We start from the raw sequence: 13,801 nt of genomic DNA on the forward strand, positions 1-13,801 counted from the left end.
GCACCAGGTGGATATTCATGATTCTGCAAGAACTGTCTGATGTCATAGTACCAAGGCTTTCTATCATTCACATCTTCATCGGCCTGACTAGGTACTTTTTCAATAGTAAATACATGAGCAGGTCTATCAAGACGCTGCACCTTGATTATGGGCACATCATTCCAATGGTTCACCCGAAACATGGAAGACAAAGTAGCAAGGGCATCAGCCATCTGATTTTCATCCCGAGGGATGTGGTGTAGCTTAACCTTTGTAAAGTATGTCAACAGCCGTCTTGCGTAGTCATGGTAAGGAATCAGCTTCTCATGATGAGTTTCCCATTCGCCTTTTATCTGATTAATGACAAGCGCGGAATCTCCGTAGATGTCAAGACACTTGATCCTCAGGTCAATTGCTTCTTCAATTCCCAAGATACACGCTTCATATTCAGCCATGTTGTTCGTGCATTCAAAAGTTATTCGAGCAGTAAAAGGAATGTGGTGCCCTTGCGAAGTTACAACAACGGCCCCAATCCCTTTACCATAAGAATTGACATCACCATCAAATACCAACCCCCATTTGCTATTGGGATCTGGCCCTTCGCCAATCAGTGGTTCCTCACATTGCTTTGCCTTCAGATACATAATCTCTTCATCAGGGAATTCGAACTCGATTGGCTGGTACCCATCCAGAGGTTGACAAGCAAGGTGTTCAGCGAGAATGCTTCCTTTGATCGCCTTCTGAGCTTTATACACAATATCATATTCAGACAACAACATCTGCCAGCGCGCAATCTTTCCAGTAACAGCAGGCTTTTCAAAGATGTACTTAATTGGATCCATTCGAGATATCAACCAAGTCGTATGATTCACCATATAATGACGCAGGTGGGACAATGATAGGAGATTCTAACAGTACATAATCAAAGGCCTTCCTTCCACTGGCAGGACAAGGATAGGAGATTCTAACAGGTATTCTTTAATGCTATCAAAAGCTTCCTGGCATTCATCATTCCATACAACAGGTTGATTCTTTCTGAGCAATTTGAAAATTGGTCCACAAGTAGCAGTCATGTGGGATATAAATCTAGATATGTAATTCAGGCGTCCGAGGAAGCCTCTGACTTGCTTTTCAGTTTGAGGAGCCGGCATTTCTCTGATGGCCCGGACTTTGTCAGGATCAACTTCGATGCCTCTTTGGCTGACAATGAAGCCTAGCAGCTTTCCAGATCTTACACCGAATGTACATTTGTTGGGATTCAACCGTAGTTTGTACTTTCTCAATCTTTCCAACATCTTTTTCAAGTATACAACATGCTACTCTTCGTCACCTGATTTCACAATCATATCATCTATATATACTTCAATCTCTTTGTGAATCATATCATGAAACAGAGTAGTCATACCCCTTTGATAGGTAGCACCAACATTTATCAAGCCAAAAGGCATTACTTTATAACAGAATGTCCCCCATGGAGTGATGAAGGACGTCTTTTCTCTATCTTCAGGCGACATCCGTATCTGGTTATAGCCAGAGAAACCATCCATAAAGGATGTTTTATCTTAGACTGAGCAGTACTGTCAACGAGCACATCAATATGAGGCAATGGGAAGTTATCTTTCGGACTGGCTTTATTCAAATCTCTGTAATCAACACACATCCGAACTTTCCCATCTTTCTTTGGCACTGGTACAATGTTAGCGATCCACTCAGGATATTCAGCTGTCATGAGGAAACCCGCATCAATTTTCTTTTGCACCTCAGCCTTGATCTTAAGAGCCATGTCAATTTCTGCTTGACGGAAGGGCATTCAGGTCTCGTTGGTATCCGATGCTCCACAATCTTAGGATCTAGACCCGACATATCTTCATAGGATCATGCAAAGACATCTGGATAATCATTGAGAAGCTGAATAATCCTCTTTTTTACTTCTGGCTCAAGTGCAGCACCAATTTAGATATCCCGCCTGTTTTCTTCAGTGCCCAGGTTGACGAGCTCAATTTCTTCCTGGTGAGGCTGAATGGTTTTTCTTTCTTGCTCAAGCAGTCGAGTGATCTCATATGGTATCTCTTCATTACCTTCCTCATCTTCAGCTTCATATACAGGGAATTCAAAATTTGGAGGAAACGTAGGGTCACTGTGCTCAACGGGTTTATTATGGTTCAATCTGCATAATATGATTGTGATGATTTTAGAAGTGGTTTTTTCATGCAGATTTTTGAAATTAATAAGAAAATAAAGACGTTTTTGTTTTTTCTGGCATTACCATTATTTCCAAGAAAAAGGCACTAAAAAGTAAAAAATCAAAGAGTCGCGGAAAAAACGACAATTTTTATTGATAACGGCAATGCTGAAAACAAACATGCCCTTACAAAGACATCACTTTCGCTTCGGGCAGAGCGAAAGAATTGTTATTTTGAAAACAAAGAAAAAACATGAGCAACAAGACACATTACATGGAAGCATGCATGACTAAAGGAATATCAACGGCCTCCCAATTCCTCATGGTGCCTCCCGGTACAACAAACACAGGCACATAACTATTCTCAGCAGCATCCTCGGCAATAGCGTTGATAAACCCAGCACTGTAGAAAGTTCCTGTTGAAACGCCTGAGGTCGGGGAGAACCCAAGGCCCTCTTTGCGCTTATTCTCCAGAATCTGTATCACTTTGCCCCAGCCAGCAACTTGCCCTTCTTGAACAACTTTCTGGGCGTATTTCAATGAGGCCATAGTAGCACTAGCTCTCCGAGGCTCCGCACCTTCAATAGTCAAGCCTTGAAATGACGTCCCTTCAGCGGACCCTGCTTCAACACAAGAGAAAGATGACACTTGGCTAACCAGATACGCTTCTTCACCATGTATAGTGACAAGCTTACCATTCCTCACAAACTTGAGTTTTTGATGCAGAGTGGAAGTTACTGCCCCAGCATCGTGAATCCACGGTCTTTCGAGGAGGCAACTGTAAGATGCATTGATGTCCATGATTTGGAAAGTGAACTGGAACGTCTCTGGACCAATGGTAATTGGCAGATCTACCTCTCCAAGGACATCCTGACGAGATCCGTCAAAAGCCTTAACCACGCATTACATTTAAGGACGATCCAGTGTCCACCAACACATTGGATATCATGTCAAACTTGTAGTGCACTGAGATATGCAAAGCTAAGTTGTGGTATTTCCCTGCTTTGGGAAGTTCATCGTCACCAAACCACAAGTTATTACAAGCAGTGATGTTACCCACGATTCCATCGAATTGATCCACGGAGACTTCATAATCAACATAGGCTTGTTCCAGTACTTTCATCAACACTTTCCTGTGAGCTTCCGAGCTCAGAAGCAAAGTCAAGATGGATATTTTTGACGGAGTTTGTAGCAGCTGGTCTACAATCTTATAATCGCTCTTTTTAATGAACCTCAAAATCTCGTCCAGATTGGACTCTTCAATAGACTGACCCGATGGGCTGGCATTCTTGTTAACAGGAGGAGCAACAGGTGGAGTTGCTGTGGCAGCAGGTGTAACGACCTTCTTCTAGAACAAGGGCGGACGGACCCTTCCACTCCTTAGAGTTGTAGTTTCTTCAGCAATGTTACTAACCGCAGCTGGGGATACCAGAGGCACTTCTACCCCATTCTCAATCATAGTCGCATCATACTTGTAAGGGATTGCTTTAGTAGAGGCATAAGATACCGGGCCAGGTAGCCTGATCACCAAGGGTTCGACTTTCCTTGTCTGAGGTACACTTTTGGCAGGGAAATCATGAAACACTGGCACAATCATACAAACGTCACCGGCAACCAAATGCTTGTTATCCATTAAGCTTTGTATGTCACCCTGCACCGTACAACAACCAATAGGATTTTGGAGACACTCTGAACAGGAAGCATGATCATGACTAAACAAGGAAGCTTGGCAGAGCTTGACATGTAGTGGGACCAGAGGAGTGGCAACATTACGGACATCTAAAGCGGGGGCTTCTTGGGGAACCCGAGATATTTCAACCTCATCAAAAGCACAGACTCTTTCAAATGTCTCAATCATGTTAACAGTCGCATGATTTGGAAGCAGATTGTCAAGAACGTGTGGGACACTATTTTCGAAAGTCAACTGTCCCCTGTCTATTAGATCCTTTACAACGTACTTCAGAGCATAGCAACGTTCCACATCATGGCCTTGAGCGCCCTGATGGAATTCACATTTGAGATCCTGTCGGAACCTGGGAGGCAATGGCATAGGCGGAGGCTTGCCTAGTCTGGTGACGCAATGTCCTTTAGCAAGTAGGGTTGGGAGCAGATCAACATACCGCATTGGTATCGGTGGAAAATAAGGCCTGGGCCGAGGGCCCTGTTGTTGCGGCTGTTGTTGTTGAGCAGTGATAGGCGTTTGGCAAGTGCACCAAATACTATCGAAGTAGTAAAAATATCGATCCCACGAGGACTGTTTTTAACTTCAATAATTCAATTTCGTTATATAATTAGGATGTGTAAAGTTTATTTTTAGTTTGCCACTAGGCAGAAGATTTGGTTTGATTTTATGAAATCAAATAAAAGAAATTAGATTTGATTAAGAAAATATGAGAGAAAGATGAGATCAGATCCGTCGAATCCTCTAAGTTCCCCTAATTGGTCTACTGCACCTATTTGTTATGAATCCTTTTCTAATTTACGATGATTAACAAAATAGCCCTAATCAATCCCTTGAGTTAGGACCCTCTTCTTAAACTACAGCCCCTAATTCCTTAGGTGGTCTAATAATTCTTGAAGGTTTTACCGAACGTTAACCTATTATCACTAACAAACGATTATCTATTCCTAGACTAACCCTGTTTATTAGAACAATTCAATTAGGTCTAAGTTGAAAGCCATGGTCAGTGGTCATTCATTCTCACGAAATCAAGTTATATGTGATCAAGATATAAAAAGCATTAAGAACAATTGAATTGAATAAACTAGAATTGAATTCATAAACAAAATAGAGTTTCACAGCAACATGTGTCAATTAGGGTTACAAAGATTCATCTCGGATCTAATCTCTAAGAGATTTAGCTACTCATAATCGAGTTTACAAATAGCATAATCAATGAAATAATTAAAACATACATGAATTGGTAAAAGGATGAAGAAATCGCCCTTCTAGCCGTCTCCGATGTCTCAAAATCGCACTTTGCTCTCCAAAATCGTAACCCTTGTTCTTCAGATTGAGTGCAGTATTTATAGAAGTCATGGGCCTGACCCGTCAAAATCCCGCCGCGCCATGTATATAGGCGTGCCGCGATTTCCCTCAAACAGGGAGGATGTAATTTTGCTTCAAAAATCGCAGCACGGCTTGAAATTGGCATGGCGCGATTTCCTTCGAACAGACTTCAATATTTAAGCTTTTTGCACTCCAGAACAGTATAAATTGCATGAGAACTCTATCTAAATGTCACAATAAGTCCTAAAAATTACGTAATGACAGCATGTCATCACAACCCCAAACTTAAACCATTCCTTGTCCTCAAGGAATTTTCTTGCAACAGTGACAAACGACAGTAAAATAACAGTTACCTGACAAAACGATAGTACCCAAAAGTTCATTCTCCTTCTAGCTAAAGATGAGCTAGTTTGACTTGTTCGCATCCACCAATTCACAACTCCACGCATTCAATTGAACAGGGTTCTACCAGTCGACATGCAGGTCTACATATTACCATACGCTTGAAAAGTTTCTAAACATCAATCAAAGTCAATATCATTACACACTTTTGAGGTCTTTAGGGTTATAACGGGGCTTAGGTGAAAGGTGGGATATATTTGGATAAGTAGGCTACACAAAATTTGAGTTAGGCATTCCTACGGAAGTTAAAACACAAAATTCAATCCTTCAATCATTCACCTTTTGGAACACAATCAATGCAATGGTACTAGAGAATATTTTTAACATTTAGGGACAATCGAGTTTGAAGTTACTCGGATTTTCAATGTTTTGTCCCTTTTTCATCATTCAATTTCCTTTTTTTTTTGATACACCATTTTTGTGTGTATTTTGCATGACAATTTCATATTTCTTTCATTTTTGTTCTCTTATTCTCTAGTACTCCCACCCCAAACTTAGTTGGTTGCAAATTCCAATAGCAACCCCAAACTTAATCTTTAGCAACATTCTACAATGCCTTAACTCAGAAAATACATTAAGGGACAAGTCCTAAAAGTCTCTAGGCTTGTAATGTAGTTTGTCACCGAACAAAAAGTTCCAATCCTACCGGCTCACAATTGGTTAAGAAAGGATAAATTCAACAAATTAAAACAGGGTAGGCTTCAAAAAGGCTCATAGGACCAAGCACTTTTGCCTCAGTGTGTAATTGACAAAGACCAATCAATAATAGAGAAACAATGCAAGTTCTAGAAATGTAGTTGCATGGAAAACTAATCTAAATATAAGTAAATTGAAAAACAAATTTGGCAATGAACCTTATGGCTGAGATTTCTGGGAGTATGTGACTACCTAGCAACGCCGTACACTTCGCCTTTGAATCAAGTCACCCCTCCTTTAGAACTTTTGGAATACCGTTTCATCAAACAACTGTTACTAAACTGGAATAGGTCACATGAAACAAAACAAATTCATTAATAATAAACAAGTGCAGGAGCAATTACAATAGGGAAATAAGTTCAATGGACTTCGACATAAAAAGAAAATAAAGAAAATGAATTGAAAACAAAGTAAATGTAGTGGGTTGCCTCCCACTTAGCGCTTCTTTATCGTCACTAGCTTGACTGCTAAGGATCCTCAGAGGTCCTTCAGAATGAGTGCCACCCTTCCTTTTGGTAGGTCGCCACCTAAGTATGGTTTAACTCTTTGTCCATTTACTTTGAAACTTCGATCTCCTTCAGGTGTCACTAGTTCAACAGCTCCATATGGTGACACACTTTTGACCAAGAATGGTCCAGACTATTTTGACTTGAGCTTCCCAGGAAACAACTTCAACCTGGAATTATACAACAAAACTAGTTGTCCACAGTTAATATCCCTAGGCACTAAGTTTTTGTCATGATACCTTTTTGTCCTGGCTTTATAGATGAGCGCATTTTCATACGCTCTAAGCCTCATCTCCTCAAGTTCATTAAGTTTCAAAATTCTTTTCTTACCAGCGGCTACTTGATCAAAATTTAAGGCCTTAATGGCCCAATAAGCTTTATGTTCTAGCTCGACTGGAAGATGACATGCCTTCCCATAGACTAACTGATAGGGTGAGAACCCAAGATGGGTCTTAAAGGTTGTCCTATATGCCCACAGTGCGTCATCTAGTTTCCTAGACCAATCTTTCCTATTTGACGCAACTGTCTTTTCCAGAATCTGTTTCAGCTGTCGGTTTGAAACCTCTGCTTGACCACTAGTTTGTGGGTGATAGGGAGTTGCAACTTTGTGCTTAATGTTATACTTTTTGAGCACATTTTCAAGAAAATTATTGCAAAAATGCTTCCCCCCATCACTGATCAATACTCTAGGGGTTCCAAACCTAGTGAAAATATTCTTTTGAAGGAAGTTGACAACCGTTTTGGCATCATTAGCAACACATGGTATCGCTTCAACCCACTTTGTGACATAATCAACACAGACTAGAATATGGAGATAAGAGTAAGAGGAAGGGAATGGTCCCATAAAATCAATACCCCAACAATCAAATGGTTCAACTTCAATGATTCCTTTTAGGGGCATTTCATTCCTCTTTGATATGTTACCTGTCCTTTGGCATCTGTCACATCTTGTGACAAAGTCGTGGCAATCTTTGAAAAGGGTGGGCCACCAGAATCCACTTTGCAAAAATTTTTGCAGCTGTTCTTTCTCCACTGTGGTGGCCTCCATAAGCTGAGCTATGGCAGTGCCACATGATACTATGTGCTTCCTCACCTGCAACACAACGTCTAATCAAACCGTCAGTACCTACCTTAAACAGATACGGGTCATCCCACAAGTAGTGGTTTGCATCTTTGAAGAACTTTTTCCTCTGAGGGTAGGTCAGATCATCAGGAACTATGTTGCCGGTCTTAAAGTTTGCCATGTCAGCAAACCAAGGTCTTTCTCCAATAGCAAACAGCTGTTCATCGGGGAACTCGGCCTTGATGGCCTTCTCCTTCTTTGTTACCTCATCATTCTCCAGCCTTGAGAGGTGGTCAGCTACCAAGTTCTCGACTCCCTTCTTGTCACGAATTTCAAGATCAAATTCTTGCAATAATAGGATCCACCTCAACAGTCGAGGCTTTGAATCCCCTTTAGTTAAGAGATATTTGAGAGCTGCATGATCTGTAAAAACAATGACTTTGGAGCCTATTAGATAAGAACGAAATTTTTCCAATGCAAAGATTACCGCAAGCAATTCCTTTTCAGTTGTGGAATAGTTAACTTGATTTTCATTTAAAACCTTGCTTGCATAGTAAATTGCATGAAAAAATTTGTTCTTGCGTTGGCCTAGGACTGCACCAACAGCATAATCACTTGCATCACACATAAGTTCAAAAGGTAAATCCCAATCGGGTGCAATGATTATTGGTGCAGTTACCAACTTGTTTTTAATCAAAGAAAAAGCATTTAGACATTCAGAATCAAAATTAAACTCGTTTTCTTTAACCAAGAGGTTACAGAGGGGTTTGGAAATTTTAGAAAAGTCTTTTATGAACCGCCGATAGAAACCGGCATGCCCCAAGAAACTCCTCACTCCTTTAACGTTGACGGGTGGAGGAAGTTTCTCTATAACCTCTATCTTGGCTTGGTCCACCTCAATGCCTTTAGCACTTATTTTATGCCCCAAAACTATACCTTCAGTTACCATAAAATGACATTTTTCCCAATTCAAAACAAGGTTAGTTTCGGTGCATCTTTTAAGTACAACATTTAAATGGAACAGGCATTGATCAAAAGACTTACCAAAAACAGAAAAGTCATCCATAAATACCTCTATGTTCTTCTCTATCATATCAGAGAAGATGGAAAGCATGCACCTTTGAAAGGTTGCCGGCGCATTACACAGTCCAAAGGGCATCCTTCGATAAGCAAACACTCCAAATGGACAAGTGAAGGCAGTCTTTTCTTGATCCTCTGGAGCCACTGCAATTTGATTATACCCCGAATACCCATCCAAGAAGCAACAAAAGGCTTGGCCAGCCAATCTCTCAATCATTTGATCCATGAATGGTAATGAAAAGTGGTCCTTTCTTGTTGCGGTATTCAACCTCCGGTAGTCTATACACATTCTCCAACCAGTGACGGTGCGGGTAGGTATCAATTCATTTTTTTCATTTGCTACCACCGTCATTCCTCCTTTCTTGGGTACCACATGAACTGGACTTACCCATGAGCTATCTGAGATAGGGTAGATCATACCTGCATCTAGTAACTTCAGCACCTCTTTCTTCACCACTTCCTTCATTGTTGGGTTAAGTCTCCTTTGAGGTTGAACCACCGGTTTGTATTCAGCCTCCATGTGTATTTTATGCATGCAGTAAGCTGGACTAATACCCTTCAAATCAGAAATGTTCCACCCCAAAGCTCCTTGATTGTCTCTTAACACCCTCATTAATTTTTCTTCTTCCAAAGGTGTCAAGGTATTGCTGATGATTACTGGTTTAGAGGCATCCTTAGTGAGAAAAGCATATTTCAAGTGAGAAGGGAGTTCTTTTAATTCTGGATTTTTCTCTCCTTCTCCACTCAAAATAGGAGCATCCATAGAGTACTTACCCATTAATTCTTCTATTTTTACCGGACCTAACTCTTGCTTGCTTGCTTCTAGTTGCTTCACACAATCACTTACTTCAAGATCTTCATCATCTCCACATCTTGCTATAGAATTCACAATTGTACGTTCAAGAGGGTGTGTTGGTTGATGTTCACAAGAGTCATCTTTAACTATTTCTTCAACAATGTCAATCCAGTAACACTTGGGATTTTCATCTTTGTGCTTCATGGCCTCAAATATATTAAACACTACTTGCTCCTTATGGAATCTCAACATTAGCTCTCCTTTCTCAATGTCAATCAAAGCACGGCCAGTTGCAAGGAAATGTCTTCCTAGAATGAGTGGCATGTCTTCATCTTCAGCCATATCTAAGACCACGAAATCTGCTGGGAACACCAAGTCATTAACCTTGACTAGCACATCTTCAAGCACACCGAAAGGATAGGAGATTGACCGATCAACTAAAGTAATGGTCATTCTTGTTGGTTTTGGTTCCCCACACTTAAGCTTCTTCATCATTGAAAGAGCCATCAGGTTGATACTTGCTCCCAAGTCACATAAAGCTCTTCCAATGTCTACCGGTCCAATTGAACAAGGGATAGTAAAAGCACCAGGATCCTTCAGCTTAGGTGGCAGCTTCTTTTGAAGAATAGCACTACAATTTTCAGAAAGTGCAATGTTCTCATCATCCTTAGGCTTCCTTCGTTTAGTCAACAAGTCTTTCATGAACTTAGCATATAACGGCATTTGATCAAGAGCTTCGCCGAAAGGAATATTCACCTGAAGTTGTGAGAAAAGTTGCATGAACTTCTTGAATTGACCTTCATCCTTTTCTTTCTTCTTTGAAAGGTGAGGGTATGGAAGCTTCACATATGATGGAATAACTTGTGGTTTGTCTCCATCCTTCAATATTTGACTCTTCGTCTTCCTCAAGATTGAATCTTCATCAATTAACTTCTCACTTTTTTCTCCCTCTATTTTTTTCTTCCTTTCGTTTTCAACTACTCCATGATCATTGTCTTTTTCAACTACATCCTCATCATTTTTTTCAACTACAACATTCTCCTCCACCTCAACTACTTCATCAACCTTCTTTGGAGCTTTTGGAACTAAAGGTGTCAAAACCTTTTTGCTCCTCAATTCAATAGCACTACAAGACTCATTCTTAGGGTTGTCTTTAGTGTTACCTGAGAATCCGCCTTTACTTTGTTCAGCCAATTGCTTAGCTAATTGCCCCAGTTGAGTTTCAAGCATCTTCCTAGAAGCTTCATTGTTCTTTCTTTCAGCTTCTTGACTCTTCTTCATCTCTTCAAAGTTGCCTTGAGTTATCTTCATGAAGTTCATCATAGTTTCCTCAAGAGCTGATGGCTTCCTTTGTTGTTGTTGAGGAGGAGTGAGCATCTGAGAGTTCAAAGCATTGTTATTTGAGTAGCTTAGATTTGGGTGCTTATTGATGCCTGAATTGTAGTATTGATTCTGCCTTTGATAACCTCCCATGAAGTTAGCTTCTTCACTTGATCCTTCTGGAACACATTCACCAATGGGATGTTCTTCACCACATAGGTCACATTTGATTGCAGCCACTTGCTGTTGCTTATCAGCCAAAGTGAAGCCTTGAAACTCCTTAGTAAGAGCTTCGATTTGTTTGTTCATAGCTGCTTGGTTAGCAAGGATAGCAGTTTGTTCACTCACCCCAAACACTCCTCTTTCTTTCTTTTTCGCTTCAGCACGATACTCATTTCCAGCCATGTTCTCAATTAAAGCTTGGACTTCATGATCAGTTTTTCTCTTGAGACTACCTCCCGCGGAAGCATCTAAGAACATTATAGTGTTTGGTGTTACCCCCTCAGTGAAGATTTGGAGGTATTGTTTCTCGGTGAACTCATGATTAGGGCACCTCTTAAGAAGCAAATTGAATCGCTCCCAAGCATCATACAATGATTCACCTTCTCCTTGCTTGAAGTTAGAGATCTCCATCTTCTTGTCCCAATACTTAGACATAGGGAAATATTTCTCCAAGAACTTCAGCTCTAACTCTTCCCATGTTTGGACAGTCCCGTTTGGTATTGTTAACAACCAATCTTTTGCTCTTCCCGTCAAAGTGAAAGGAAATAGCCTTAGTTTCTTTTGTGCTTCAGTCACGGTGGCTGGTTGCACACAAAACTCGCAAGTTTCAGCAAAGCGGCTCAAGTGTTCATGAGGACTCATAGCTTCAGTCCCATCGAATTGCTTGTCCCTCAAACCGTTGAAGACAGTTGTCTTGATGTCGAAAGCTACGGGGTTAGCTGGTTGAAAAGTGTGGGTCAGTTGACCGCGATGAGTGGCTAACCCGTAGTCTCCTAGCTTAGGTCTCGGTGGTACAACTCCTTCTCCTTCCATAGTTGCAGATTTATGAGAAGAGATCGTTTCAGATTCAGTTGAGAGTGGCTCCGGTATTTGTTCTCGAACACCCGGTGGAACGGACTGAGCTAACCTTTGCGACCGAACAGCTTTCCGAAGTGCTCTAGCAGTCCTTTCAATTTCTGGATCGTACTCTAAGTCGTCTGAGCTCTGTTTACCTCGCATAAACAGCAAAATACCTTAGTAGCACTGCACAACGCAAAGTAATCAAGTGAATATGAAAACAGAAAAATAAAAATTAAAAACAGAAAATTAAATTGCAAAAACCCTAAATTATAACGTAATTGCCTTGTTGAAATAATTCAACAGTCCCCGGCAATGGCGCCAAAAACTTGATAGGCGTTTGGCAAGTACACCAAATACTATCGAAGTAGTAAAAATATCGATCCCACGAGGACTGTTTTTAACTTCAATAATTCAATTTCGTTATATAATTAGGATGTGTAAAGTTTATTTTTAGTTTGCCACTAGGCAGAAGATTTGGTTTGATTTTATGAAATCAAATAAAAGAAAGTAGATTTGATTAAGAAAATATGAGAGAAAGATGAGATCAGATCCGTCGAATCCTCTAAGTTCCCCTAATTGGTCTACTGCACCTATTTGTTATGAATCCTTTTCTAATTTACGATGATTAACAAAATAGCCCTAATCAATCCCTTGAGTTATGACCCTCTTCTTAAACTACAGCCCCTAATTCCTTAGGTGGTCTAATAATTCTTGAAGGTTTTACCGAACGTTAACCTATTATCACTAACAAACGATTATCTATTCCTAGACTAACCCTGTTTATTAGAACAATTCAATTAGGTCTAAGTTGAAAGCCATGGTCAGTGGTCATTCATTCTCACGAAATCAAGTTATATGTGATCAAGATATAAACAGCATTAAGAACAATTGAATTGAATAAACTAGAATTGAATTCATAAATAAAATAGAGTTTCACAGCAACATGTGTCAATTAGGGTTACAAAGATTCATCTCGGATCTAATCTCTAAGAGATTTAGCTACTCATAATCGAGTTTACAAATAGCATAATCAATGAAATAATTAAAACATACATGAATTGGTAAAAGGATGAAGAAATCGCCCTTCTAGCCGTCTCCGATGTCTCAAAATCGCACTTTGCTCTCCAAAATCGTAACCCTTGTTCTTCAGATTGAGTGCAGTATTTATAAAAGTCATGGGCATGACCCGTCAAAATCGCGCCGCGCCATGTATATAGGCGTGCCGCGATTTCCCTCAAACAGGGAGGATGTAATTTTGCTTCAAAAATCGCAGCACGGCTTGAAATTCGCGTGGCGCGATTTCCTTCGAACAGACTTCAATATTTAAGCTTTTTGCACTCCAGAACAGTATAAATTGCATGAGAACTCTATCAAAATGTCACAATAAGTCCTAAAAATTACCTAATGACAGCATGTCATCAAGCAGGAGGATGTTGTTGTACCTGCTGAGCAATGGCGCTAACAGGCACTGGTGGTTGACCCGGTGGCAGAGGATATTGCTGGTAGAAAGGTGGGAAGAAAGGATGTTGCGATTACTGCATATATTGGTATGGTAGAGGTAACTGAGCAGCATTAATAGGAGCGACAGCAGCTGTAGACTGGTTACCGGACACCATCCCTACTTCGGATTCCTTCTTCTTATGGTGGCCGTTACCATACTTCTTTGGCGCACTAGCTGAGGACTCACCTTTTTCAAGAGTAATGA

At 40.5% G+C, this 13,801-nt stretch overlaps 1 non-coding gene and 1 pseudogene across 1 annotated transcript; one reads left to right on the forward strand and one right to left on the reverse strand.

Moving 5' to 3' along the window:
• LOC146915988 (uncharacterized) overlaps nucleotides 1-13,801 on the reverse strand; it is a 32,588-nt pseudogene that overhangs the window by 17,868 nt on the left and 919 nt on the right.
• On the forward strand, nucleotides 11,570-11,676 carry LOC146915989 (small nucleolar RNA R71). The gene has a single exon (XR_015017215.1). It is a non-coding gene; the product is annotated as a small nucleolar RNA R71 (small nucleolar RNA).

This window comes from Medicago sativa, chromosome 6 (genome assembly GCF_051527215.1).
Source record: "Medicago sativa cultivar Bolivia chromosome 6, Bolivia_mono, whole genome shotgun sequence".
In the NCBI taxonomy this organism is placed as follows: Eukaryota; Viridiplantae; Streptophyta; class Magnoliopsida; order Fabales; family Fabaceae; genus Medicago; species Medicago sativa.